The 12407-nt window shown below is 48.3% G+C and overlaps 1 protein-coding gene across 4 annotated transcripts in view; it reads right to left on the minus strand.

Moving 5' to 3' along the window:
- Positions 1 to 12407, minus strand: part of ABR (ABR activator of RhoGEF and GTPase) — a 551973-nt gene that overhangs the window by 424227 nt on the left and 115339 nt on the right. The window lies entirely within an intron of this gene.

Genomic DNA, 12407 nt, shown 5'->3' on the forward strand with positions numbered 1-12407 from the left:
AGAAGAGGGGGAGAGAAGAGGGGGAGAGAAGAGGGGGAGAGAAGAGGGGGAGAGAAGAGGGGGAGAGAAGAGGGGGAGAGAAGAGGGGGAGAGAAGAGGGGGAGAGAAGAGGGGGAGAGAAGAGGGGGAGAGAAGAGGGGGAGAGAAGAGGGGGAGAGAAGAGGGGGAGAGAAGAGGGGGAGAGAAGAGGGGGAGAGAAGAGGGGGGAGAGAAGAGGGGGGGAGAAGAGGGGGGGAGAAGAGGGGGGGAGAAGAGGGGGGGAGAAGAGGGGGGGAGAAGAGGGGGAGAGAAGAGGGGGAGAGAAGAGGGGGAGAGAAGAGGGGGAGAGAAGAGGGGAGAGAAGAGGGGAGAGAAGAGGGGAAAGAAGAGGGGAAAGAAGAGGGGAAAGAAGAGGAGAAAGAAGAGAGACAGATTTTTTCTCAACAGAATGGAATATGGAATTTACACATCTGATATGAGCATGCTCTATAAAAAAAAAAAAAAAAAAAAAAAAAAGAGGATCCGTCGACGGAATCCGTCATTTCATGGATTACGATGGATCCTGCTCACATAGACTTCCATTATAACAAATGACGGATGCCGACGGATCCGTCGCTGTCCGTTTTTTCAACGCACACAAAAAACATCGGTTCTGTCAGGCGGACAAACATTTTTCGACGGATGTGTCGCACGAGCGACGGATCTTGTAAAAAAAAAAAAAAAAAAAAAAAAAAAACACAGATCCGTCAGGAGAGAGAGAGAGAGAGAGAGAGAGAGAGAGAGAGAGAGAGAGAGAGAGAGAGAGAGAGAGAGAGAGAGAGAGAGAGAGAGAGAGACGCATGAAGCGTGGAGCCATCTGTCGCAGTCCGTCACTAATAAAAGTCAATGGCAAAAAAGAAAAAAAGAGAATTTTGTTTACTTACCGTAAATTCTTTTTCTTATAGCTCCGTATTGGGAGACCCAGACTATGGGTGTTTAGCTTCTACCTCTGGAGGACACACAAAGTACTACACTTAAAAAGTGTAGCTCCTCCCTCTGAGCTTATACACCCCCTGGTGAGCAGACCCAGCCAGTTTAGTGCAAAAGCTGAAGGAGAGTAGCCACCCACAAGTAGGACAGAGCAATAGCCGGAACAACCGGAACCTCTGTCCACGACAACAGCCGGTGATAACACGGGAAACAAGAAAAGTGCCAACAGGCAACAGGGAGGGTGCTGGGTCTCCCATTACGGAACTATAAGAAAAAGAATTTACGGTAAGTAAACAAAATTCTCTTTTTCTTCATCGTTCCTATGGGAGACCCAGACCATGGGACGTCTCAAAGCAGTCCATGGGTGGGAAATAAACAGAAAAACTAAGAAGTAGGCAGAACCTAACTTCACAAATGGGCGACAGCCGCCTGAAGGATGCGTCTGACCAAGCTCGCATCTGCCGAAGCAGGAGCATGCACTTGGTAGTGCTTCGAAAAGGTATGCAGGCTAGTCCAAGTGGCAGCCTGACAGACTTGTTGAGCCGTAGCCTGGTGCCTGAAAGCCCAAGAGGCACCAACAGCTCTGGTCGAATGTGCCTTGATCCCGGCGGGTGAGGCACCTGAGAACTCTAGTAGGCGTCCGAAATGGTCGATCTGATCCAACGGGCTAAGGTCGGCTTAGAAGCAGAGAGACCCTTGCGCCGACCTGTGGTTAGCACAAAAAGAGAAGTGCACCGCCTAATAGAAGCGGTGCGAGACACATAGATCCGGAGCGCCCGCACCAGATCCAGAGTATGCAGCGCTTTTTCAAAGCGATGAACAGGAGCCGGACAAAAGGAAGGTAGGGTAATGTCCTGGTTAAGGTGGAAAGGGGAGACCACCTTAGGAAGAAAGTCCGGAGTCGGACGGAAAACCACCTTGTCTTGATGAAACACTAAAAAAGGTGACTCCGAAGAGAGCGCGGCCAAATCAGAGACTCTCCTGAGGGAAGTTATGGCCACCAGAAAAGCCACTTTCTGAGAAAGACGATGCAAAATGACCTCCCTAAGAGGCTCAAAGGGGGGTTTCTGCAAAACCGTGAGAACCAAATTAAGGTCCCAGGGATCCAAGGGCCGCCGGTAAGGCGGAATGATGTGAGACGCGCCTTGCATGAAGGTGCGGACCTGAGCCAGCCGAGCGAGACGCCGCTGGAACAGTACTGACAGAGCTGAGACTTGTCCCTTGAGAGAGTTGAGGGACAGTCCTAGCTGCAGACCGGACTGTAGAAAAGACGGAAGGGTCGGCAAGGAGAATGGCCAAGGAGGATGGTCAGTAGAGCGACACCATGCCAGGAAAATTTTCCAAGTCCTGTGATAGATCTTAGCGGAGGAAGACTTACGGGCCCGAGTCATAGTGGAGATGACTTCAGGAGGAATACCAGAAGCCGTCAAGAGCCAGGACTCAAGAGCCACGCCGTCAATTTGAGAGCCGCAGAATTCAGGCGGAAGAACGGACCTTGTGAGAGTAGGTCTGGACGGTCCGAGAGATGCCACGGCATCTCTACGGACAGATGGAGCAGGTCTGGATACCAAGCTCGCCTGGGCCAGTCCGGTGTAAAGAGGATGACTCGACAGCCCTCTATTCTGATCTTGCGCAGAACTCTGGGCAAGAGAGCTAGAGGGGGAAACACGTAGGACAGACGAAACTGGGACCAGTCTTGAACCAGTGCGTCCGCGGCAAATGCCTGAGGGTCGTGGGAGCGAGCCATGTAAACGGGAACCTTGTTGTTGTGACGGGATGCCATTAGGTCGACGTCTGGAGTTCCCCATTTGCGGCAGATTGACTGGAACACTGCCGGGTGCAGGGCCACTCGCCACCGTCCACGGTTTGACGGCTGAGATAATCTGCCTCCCAGTTTTCCACGCCTGGGATGTGGACTGCGGATATGGTAAACTTGGAGTCCTCCGCCCATTGAAGGATGCGTTGTACCTCCAACATTGCTAGGCGGCTGCGTGTCCCGCCTTGGTGATTGATGTAGGCAACCGCTGTCGGGTTGTCTGACTGGACTCGAATGTGCCTGCCCGCCAACAGGTGGTGAGGGCCATTGAGACCTACAGGGGAGGGGACACACACAGCAGTGGGGAGTGTCCCTCCCCTGTACAGAATGGCCGCCGGGAGGAGCCGAGCCTGTCCCTCTGCAAGAGTGACATGCGAGGGCAGTGAAACAGAAACTAGGCCGCCGGCCGACGCGCAGGCACCATCGGCGCGGTTCTCAGCGACAGCTAGAGAACCCGCCGGAAATGTCAGTAAACATAATAAGCACACTCTCCCCCAACAATAAAGTACAGGGACCCCGAAATATAAACGTCTCAGGTACTTAGCTTCTGAGACGCAGGGCCAGGTCCCTGGGGATGAGCGCTCCGTTCCAGCAGGGTCCTGAAGGGCTGCGGATGGAGACCGGTCTCCTGCCAAGCATGGAGACCGTGCTGGCTCCCACTTCAAGCCAGAGCCCAGGAGGGATGGTGAAGGAGCACGGCATGTAAGGCTCCAGCCTTGGAAATCAACCTTACAACAGCGCTGACACAGTGGGGTGAGAAGGGACATGTTGGGGGTCCAGACGTGGACCCCACTCTTCAATCTCGTTCCAAAGGGAAAAAATCATATGAGAATGCATGTGTGGATGTATGCCTCCTGAACACAAAGCGATAAACTAGCTGGGTCTGCTCACCAGGGGGTGTATAAGCTCAGGGGGAGGAGCTACACTTTTAAGTGTAGTACTTTGTGTGTCCTCCAGAGGTAGAAGCTAAACACCCATGGTCTGGGTCTCCCAAAGGAACGATAAAGAAAAAAAGGATCTAGCACTGGATCCGTTTTTTCCCATTTCGACTGATTGTGACTGATGCCATAATACGGATGTCTGAAAGAGGGGTAACCAGCACCTCTCAGAACCAGCATGGAATCCTGTGTAGTAACCAAGCTGCTGGTTCATAATCAAGGATAGCGCCGCAGAGCAATTCCAAAGGCAAGATGCTCTGCACAAAGGAATGGACACACTGCCAGATCAGTAAGCGCCGCAGAATATCTCCAAGTCTGTGAGATGCTCTGCACAGAGAATTGTGACATTACACTTTGCAATGTAGAAGATGAAGCCTGTTTCTTTGGTTCAAAATGGAGTAAAATCCACAACAGAAAACATAATTGAAAAACAGAAGCTCTCAACACAATAATTTACCAGTTTTGAATCGTTTTTATAGTTGGACATCCGCAGAGATTTCTGCCAATGCGCTGTTATTATTTCGACTGATATAAAATATAGATCTCTTTCCGGTCGTCTCCGCTGATCTTCAGATATAGATGCCCTTCATCAACATTTCCTGCAGGATGAGTTTAAAAGGCTCAAGCCCTCAGAAAGTGCATTAATATGAGCCACTTAATGTTGCTGATGATCGGCCCCAATGTAGACTGGCACTTAGTGGCACTGCTGTGAGGATGACTGACGAGCATCAGTGCGGAGAATACACCGGCATATAGACTAATGCCAGGGAAGCCTCCACCCATGGGGATTCCCCACTGTATAGAGCGGATTATCAGCTATTAGCTGCATCTCACTATTAAATCCTACTGATTTAAGGATTACGCAAGCGCCAGGCTCGGCACTGAGCCAGCACGGGTCATTCACGGTCATTCCCAAGTTTACATTTAATGGCAGTTTACTGTACAGCATGGCATGTGTTCTGTCAGATCCCCAAACCAGTAAAAGTCTGGAATACCATCGGCAAACGCCCCGGAAACTGGTGACAACTTGCACCCAAGGACACAGGAGATTCACTTTCTACTCAAGTCCACACAAACCGTGGCTCACTAAAACCGTGGATTGAGGCTGGAAAGGAGTATATATGTCATTAAATTCTCTACAGAAAGAAATCGCATCAAAGAAACATTAAAGGGAATCTGTCAGCAGGTTTTTGCTCCCCCATCTGAGAGCAGCATAATGTAGAGACAGAGACCCTGATTCCAGCGATGTGTCACTTACTGAGCTGTTTGCTGTCATTTTGATAAAATCACTGTTTCCACTGCTGCAGATCTAGCAGTTAATATTTATAGTCTGAAAATCATCTTTTATCAGGATTCTCCTTTAAGGAGACAACACATATTGAATTGATGTCAGAGCACACTGATTCTAGTCACTGATCATATATTTACACCCCTGCAGTGTGCTAACCTATGAGATGTATGAAAAGAACAAAATCAGTCTGATCTCATATCTGTGGCCTTTCTCCATCCGGGCCTGCAGATACCACTGCCATATACAGAAAGCATCAATCACCATTGCAGCGGTTCCCACTGGCTTCAATGGCTGGTGGTGCAGATTCTGCTAAAAATCATCCATAGTTTTCTAACTCTGTAACCCTTTGGCTGCGGTATAATAGCACCAGTTTTTAAAATAAAAATAAAAGTCTAATGCGGGCGTCACACGAGACGAGCTATCGTGCGATGCATCGTTGGGGTCACGGTTTTCGTGACGCACATACGGCATCGCTTGCGACATCGTTTCGTGTGACACCTCTGAGCGACGCAGAATCGCTCACAAATCGTGAGTCGTGTACACGTCGCTTATTTTTAAAAAATTGTTTATTTTTAATGGTGCCGGTTGTTCATCGTACCCGGGGCAGCACACATCGCTCCGTGTGACACCCCGGGAACGATGAAGGCTGCTTTCACACATCAGTTTTTTGGCATCAGGCATGACCCGACGAAAAAACTGATGTGACAGATCCAGCGACAAAAAGGATCAGTTCCTTCAGTTTTTTGACAGATCTGGTGTGATTCTGAGCATGCTCAGTTCAGAAAAACGGATCCAGTGGCCGGATCCGTTTTTTTGACGCATTACACCGGATCCGGCGTCCATAGGCTTCCATTATAAAACAGGCTGTACGGCGCGATCCGTTTTTTTGCCAGACACAAAAACGTTCACTTCAACATTTCATCTGGCCGCCGGACAAGTAAATTTTGCCAGATGAAAACGGATGAAACGCAAGCCCATCCGGCGCTAATGAAAGCCTATGGGGGAAAAAACGGATGTGTGAAAGCAGCCTTACCTGCGTCCTGCGACTCCCGCCGGCAATGCGGAAGGAAGGAGGTGGGCGGGATGTTTACGTCCCGCTCATTTCCGCCCCTCCGCTTCTATTGGCCGGCCGCTGTGTGACGCCGAACGTCCCTCCCACTCCAGGAAGTGGATGTTCGCCGCCCACAGCGACTTCGCTCAGCAGGTAAGTACGTGTGACGGGGGTTTAACGACTGTGCGCCACGGGCAACTAATTGCCCGTGACGCACAAACGACGGGGGCGGGTATGATCGCTCGTGCAATCGCACGATAGATCGTACCGTGTGAAGCCCGCATTAGAAAGGTACAGAAACCAGTTCTAAAATTAAAACGCCTGTTGCAGGGTAACCAAGGATATGTAAGGTCTGCGTAAGTTGAGTGGCATTACGACATCTACCTATTAAAGGGAATCTGTTACCTGGATTTTGCTACACCACCTGAGAGCAGCATAAATTCAGGGCAGAGACCCTGATTCCAGCGATTTATCACTTTACTAGGCTAAATAAAATCTGTTTCTTTTCCTGCAGATCACAGTTCTCTGAATGCCTATGCACAGTGTACACAGCTGCCAATCAGTGGTAGGGGTTGTACAGAGCTCATTAATATGGAGAATAACATGGCAGCAAAATTACTAGTCTTGCAGTGAATCTCCTGGTGACAAAAGTGATTTTATAAAACTAGTGCATACAGCTCAGTAAAAAACTGCTGGAATCTGGGTCTTTTGCAACTGTATCATGCTGCTCTCAGTTTAGGTGGCAAAAACTTAGATATATATTCTCTATAATCTGTCACCGGCTTTTTGCGCCTCCATCTGAGAGCAGCATAATGTAGAGACAGAGACCCTGATTCCAGCGATGTGTCACTTACTGAGCTGTTTGCTGTCATTTTGATAAAATCAATGTTTCCTCTGCTGCAGATCTAGCAGTAAGGCCAGAGTGACTCGGCAAGTCTTGCATCGGCATCATCCGGCACGGCCGCACACTCTCCTGACAGCAGCGGGTTGGCTATATGTATTTCTATGCAGCTGAGATGCTCCTGTCCGGAGAGTATGCAGCCGTATCGGGTGATGCCGATGCAAGACTCGCCGAGTCACTCGCAAGTCTGACTCTGGCCTTATACAGAGCTCATGAATATGCTGGACTACCAGCAGCACGACAAGTAGTCCTCTAATGATAATCTCCTGCTGATTAAACAGTGATGTTATCAAAACTACACTAAGCAGCCAAGTAAGTGACACATCGCTGGAATCAAGATCTGTGCCCCTACATTATGCTGCTCTCAGATTAGGTGGCAAAAACCTGGTGACAGGTTCCCTTTAAAGCTTCAAGTCTGCAGTCACTCTTTGCAACTGCAGACTTGTGAATCGTCACTTCCCGCGCACTGCGTGCCGTGAGGATTCTCCAGTGCCGGCGCTGGGTGTGTAACCACAAGTATGTGATTTGCATACTTGCGATCACGTACAGACTAGACTGTATCTGGCCTTGCTCAATGCAAGTGTATTGAGCTGGATACAGTCCAGTAGGAATGTGGCTGGAGGTATCCAAAACGCATTCTTATGGTCACATGACCACCGCCTCCTGATGGCAGTATCGGTGGAAAACCTTAAGCGGTTAATAGAAGTGATATGTTCATTCTTCTCAGTGCAGAGGAAAAGACACCAGTGGAGGAGACGCCGCAAAAAATATGGCAAAACCATCAGCCAAGCTGGTCGTCCAGAAGTGGCTTTTCCTGGGCACATAGCCTTAGTATGACTGATCACGCTCATGGTCAGGCTGACACTTGTGTCCGTAATACAGATGCTAAAATGTACCAGTCTTTAAAATCGGTCTGGATGAGACATTTTCCAGTTTTAAAATTTAAAGGGGTTGTCCACTTTTGGGGACTTTGTTAAGTAAATGCGCGTATTTAGGCTGAAAAATCATTTTTGGAATTTGGTTTCATTAAATTTGGCCCAGTTTGTCTCCTGTAGCTTCTGTGTTCCAATCTCTATTGCCAGATGCAGACGGAGTTACTGAGTAACCATCAGCGAGCGGGTTCTAGCCGTCCAATAGGAGTTTGTCTTTCTCGGACCTCTTCTTAGCTCATCTGTCTACCGACCACAACACAGATGAATGTGCAGAAAAAGAGTCTGTAAGAGCAAAATGATGCAAATTTTTAATGCATAGCCAAAAGGAAGAAAAAGGGAGACATGGATGCGCTGACATTTTCTTCCTCTGACTATATATGTTATATCACCTGGTGGGGATCGACAGTACTGCAGCCCCTTCCTAGCCACCCCAGAGCTGTGCCTGCACAGCACAGCCCATCCCGGCGAGCCTCTGCATGGTCCGTCCATTCCCAGTGTCCCCTGCTGATTCACACAAGGCAGCACCTCTGTTTTTTTCCTTCCTTACCAAAATTTTTAATGTAACTTAATTGCACAAAAAAAAAAAAAATTTTAGTTCCAAATATATGCATAACAGCAGAAACTCCACAACTGTTCCCCAAAGGTGGACAACCCTTTTTAAAGTCCAAAAGCCTAATCTACTTCAGAATAATAAATCATTGAAGGGAATCTGTCACCAGGTTTTGACGCCTAATCTGAGAGCAGCATAATGTAGGGGCAGAGATCCTGATTCCAGTGATATGTCACTTATTGAGCTGCTTAGTGTAGTTTTGATAATGTACTGCTGAATAATCAGTGATTTTATAATTCGAGCACTACTTGGTATGCTGCAGGTAGTCCAGCATATTCATGAGCTCTATATATCTACTAGATCTGCAGCATCTATACTATCTATATATCTAGATAGATCTGCAGCAGAGAAAACATTGATTTTATCCAAATGACAGCAAACCGCTCAGTAAGTGACACATCACTGGAATCAGGGTCTCTGTCTCTACATTATGCTGCTCTCAGATGGGGTAGCAAAAACCTGATGACAGATTCACTGTAATTACCCCTTTCTGCCCCAGCACCGCCCGCCTCTCCACAGCTTCCCGCCAGTCTTGGTAGACATGGCTGCAAGGGTGGCGTCACGAGATCGGCCGCTTCCAGCCAATTCCTGTCCTTATTATGCCAACGTAGGCACGAGACTGGGATTTAGCAGCAATTTTAGACCAAGAAGAGGCCGACTGTAGCATTCCTAAGTAAGATTACAAAACAAAAAGTCCAGAAACATGTCTGCCCCTTCCTTACATCACATACTCTGGTTCATACAAAGGGTAAAGGACCATTGCCGACATGCATTTGTTTATCATTTTGTCATGTCTAACTAGTTTTTAAATTTTTGGAATAATGTGAATGTTTTTAATGAATGCTCTAGTTACTGGATCCCTTACTTTTCCTATGCACCGTGGTTCACCCATATTTACATATAGAAGGCCCTGTGCGCACACTGCGTTTTTACAGAAAATTTGCTGCGGTTTTGGGTGCAGAATTGGTGCAGTTTCTGTTCAAAAACTTCCTACAGCCCTTCCCCGGCAAATCTATGAGAAATTCAAAATACAGTGCGCACGTTGCTTTTTATTTCCCTTACAGGTGTTGCTGCAATTTTTCTGCAGCAAAAAGCAGCAGCATGCGTATTTCGGCCAGAGGGTGCGTATTTCGGCCAGAGGGTGCGTATTTCGGCCAGAGGGTACGATTTTTTGGCCAGAGGGTGCGTATTTCGGCCAGAGGGTGCGTATTTCGGCCAGAGGGTGCGTATTTCGGCCAGAGGGTGCGTATTTCGGCCAGAGGGTACGATTTTTTGGCCAGAGGGTGTGTGTTTATTGGCCAGAGGGTACGATTTTTTGGCCAGAGGGTGCGTGTTTTTTGGCCAGAGGGTGCGTGTTTTTTGGCCAGAGGGTGCGTGTTTTTTGGCCAGAGGGTGCGTGTTTTTTGGCCAGAGGGTGCGTGTTTTTTGGCCAGAGGGTGCGTGTTTTTTGGCCAGAGGGTGCGTGTTTTTTGGCCAGAGGGGGTGTGTTTTTTGGCCAGAGGGTGCGTGTTTTTTGGCCAGAGGGTGCATGTTTTTTGGCCAGAGGGGGTGTGTTTTTTGGCCAGAGGGTGCGTGTTATTTGGCCAGAGGATGCGTGTTTTTCACTGGAGAAATAAAAAACTTCTGTGTGCACACATAGCCTAAAAATGACATTTGCACATTTTTTTTACCCCCATCAATGACTGACCATAGAGGTAAAATGTACAAATGGCTGCAAAATTAAAGCCGTCTCCCCCGAGCTGCCGGATGCGGTCTTGTGCTCTGATCACCCATATTATCCGTATAGGCTCCCATGTCATGATCATATACTAGGCTGTATGCTTTTCCTTCTGGAAGCCTCAGTAATGGAGTAATGCAGCAGACTGATAGAGCAGAACAAAAAACGGTATACTAAGATATCAGCCCGACGGAGGCAAAAATGGTCCCTTTTCAGCCTTCAGGTAAATGGGGGCCTATAGATGCATTTGATGTATGTGCTGGCACCTTCCTATCTGAAATCACACTACAGTATAGATTGGCAGCGTACAAGTAATGACTAACAGATGCAAAATACATGATTGACAGCTCAGATTAGATTTACGGCAGGAATAGAATCTAATTATACAGTAAAACTAATCATAGATGCTTGAGCCAGATTGTCCTTAATGTATGTATACACGATCAGTAGCCATATACCGGTAACACATACATGACTGCACCGGCACAACACGGCCATGACTGCCAATGACTGACACACAGGTACGTCAGTGGAAGGTTCGGGAGACACGGCACTGTGACATTTTCCAGGTGATTTGGTGTTTACTGAGAATCGCAATACAGCAATTTTACAGCTTTCAGACGCTGCATTTGCAGAACGGTTCCCTCCCTTACCGGTCCCCTGCGCAGACAGCAGCATGGCAGAAAACTCTGCTGTCAGTCATAAAAAAAGGGCAGTGGGCTCTAATGCAAAAACACTGCATCCTGGGTCATCAAGACCGTCCTCACATTAGTAATATTAGTGCCACCTCCAATATTCTGATATTCAACATGGCGAGCTGTTATAGATTAACCCCATCAGTCTCAGGCGGATCCTAATCAGAAATGTCACAGCTCCAGTATTTACCCAATTATAGTCTTTGGGGTTCCCTGCCCCGCTTGTATATTAGAACATTAACCCATTGGAACCAATGCGTCCATGATTATAAATCTGGAGAAGATAACATATGTTGGTCCTACCTAAGGTGTCGCAGCCATTTCTGTACAATTTCAACTTTATATATGAAAAGCTGCAGATGGTGCAATGTTCAATGTGTGCATTTTATTCAGTATTCATGTATGTGTATTATATAAAGGATATAATAGATTCTAATAATTAGATGAGTATACACATAGCAGTGACAAATAATGACATCTTCCAGCAATCTGTTTTTAACCATTTGCACCGACATGGGTGTATACAACACACACAGGCACACACACACAGGCACACACACACACACACACACAGGCGCACACAGGCGCGCGCACACATGCACAGACGTACATACACAGGCACACACACCGGTGCGCACACAGGCACACACAAACACAGGCACACACACGCAAACACACACACACACACGCGCACACAGGCACACACACACGCACACACACATGCACAGACGTACATACACAGGCACACACACACATGCACAGACGTACATACACAGGCACACACACGCAAACACAGGCACACATACACACATACACAGGCGCACATACACACATAGGCACACACACACACAGGCACACACACACACAGGCACACACACACAGGCGCACATACACACACAGGCACACACACACACAGGCACACACACACACAGGCACACACACACACAGGCACACACACACACACAGGCACACACAGGCACACACACACAGGCACACACACAGGCACACACAGGCACACACACACACAGGCACACACACACACAGGCACACACACACACAGGCACACACACAGGCACACACACACACAGGCACACACACACACACACACACACACAGGCACAGGCACACACACACACACACACACACACAGGCACAGGCACACACACACACACACACACACACACACACACACACACAGGCACACACACAGGCACACACACAGGCACACACACACACAGGCACACACACACACACACACACACACAGGCACAGGCACACACACACACACACACACACACACACACACACACAGGCACACACAGGCAGTGTACTCCTCTTTTATTCAGGAGGGAAATGAGAATCAAAGGGCCTGAATCTGCCACACATCTAGACAGCGCAGACAGCTGATCAATCCCAAACCAGACTCATCCGAGCAGCAATGCCAGCCCCAGCTGGGAGAAAATGAGCGCAGAATACCAGATGTGAACAGGATCACGTAAGGAGGGGGG

The sequence above is a fragment of the Anomaloglossus baeobatrachus genome, chromosome 2, assembly GCF_048569485.1.
Source record: "Anomaloglossus baeobatrachus isolate aAnoBae1 chromosome 2, aAnoBae1.hap1, whole genome shotgun sequence".
Lineage (NCBI taxonomy): Eukaryota > Metazoa > Chordata > Amphibia > Anura > Aromobatidae > Anomaloglossus > Anomaloglossus baeobatrachus.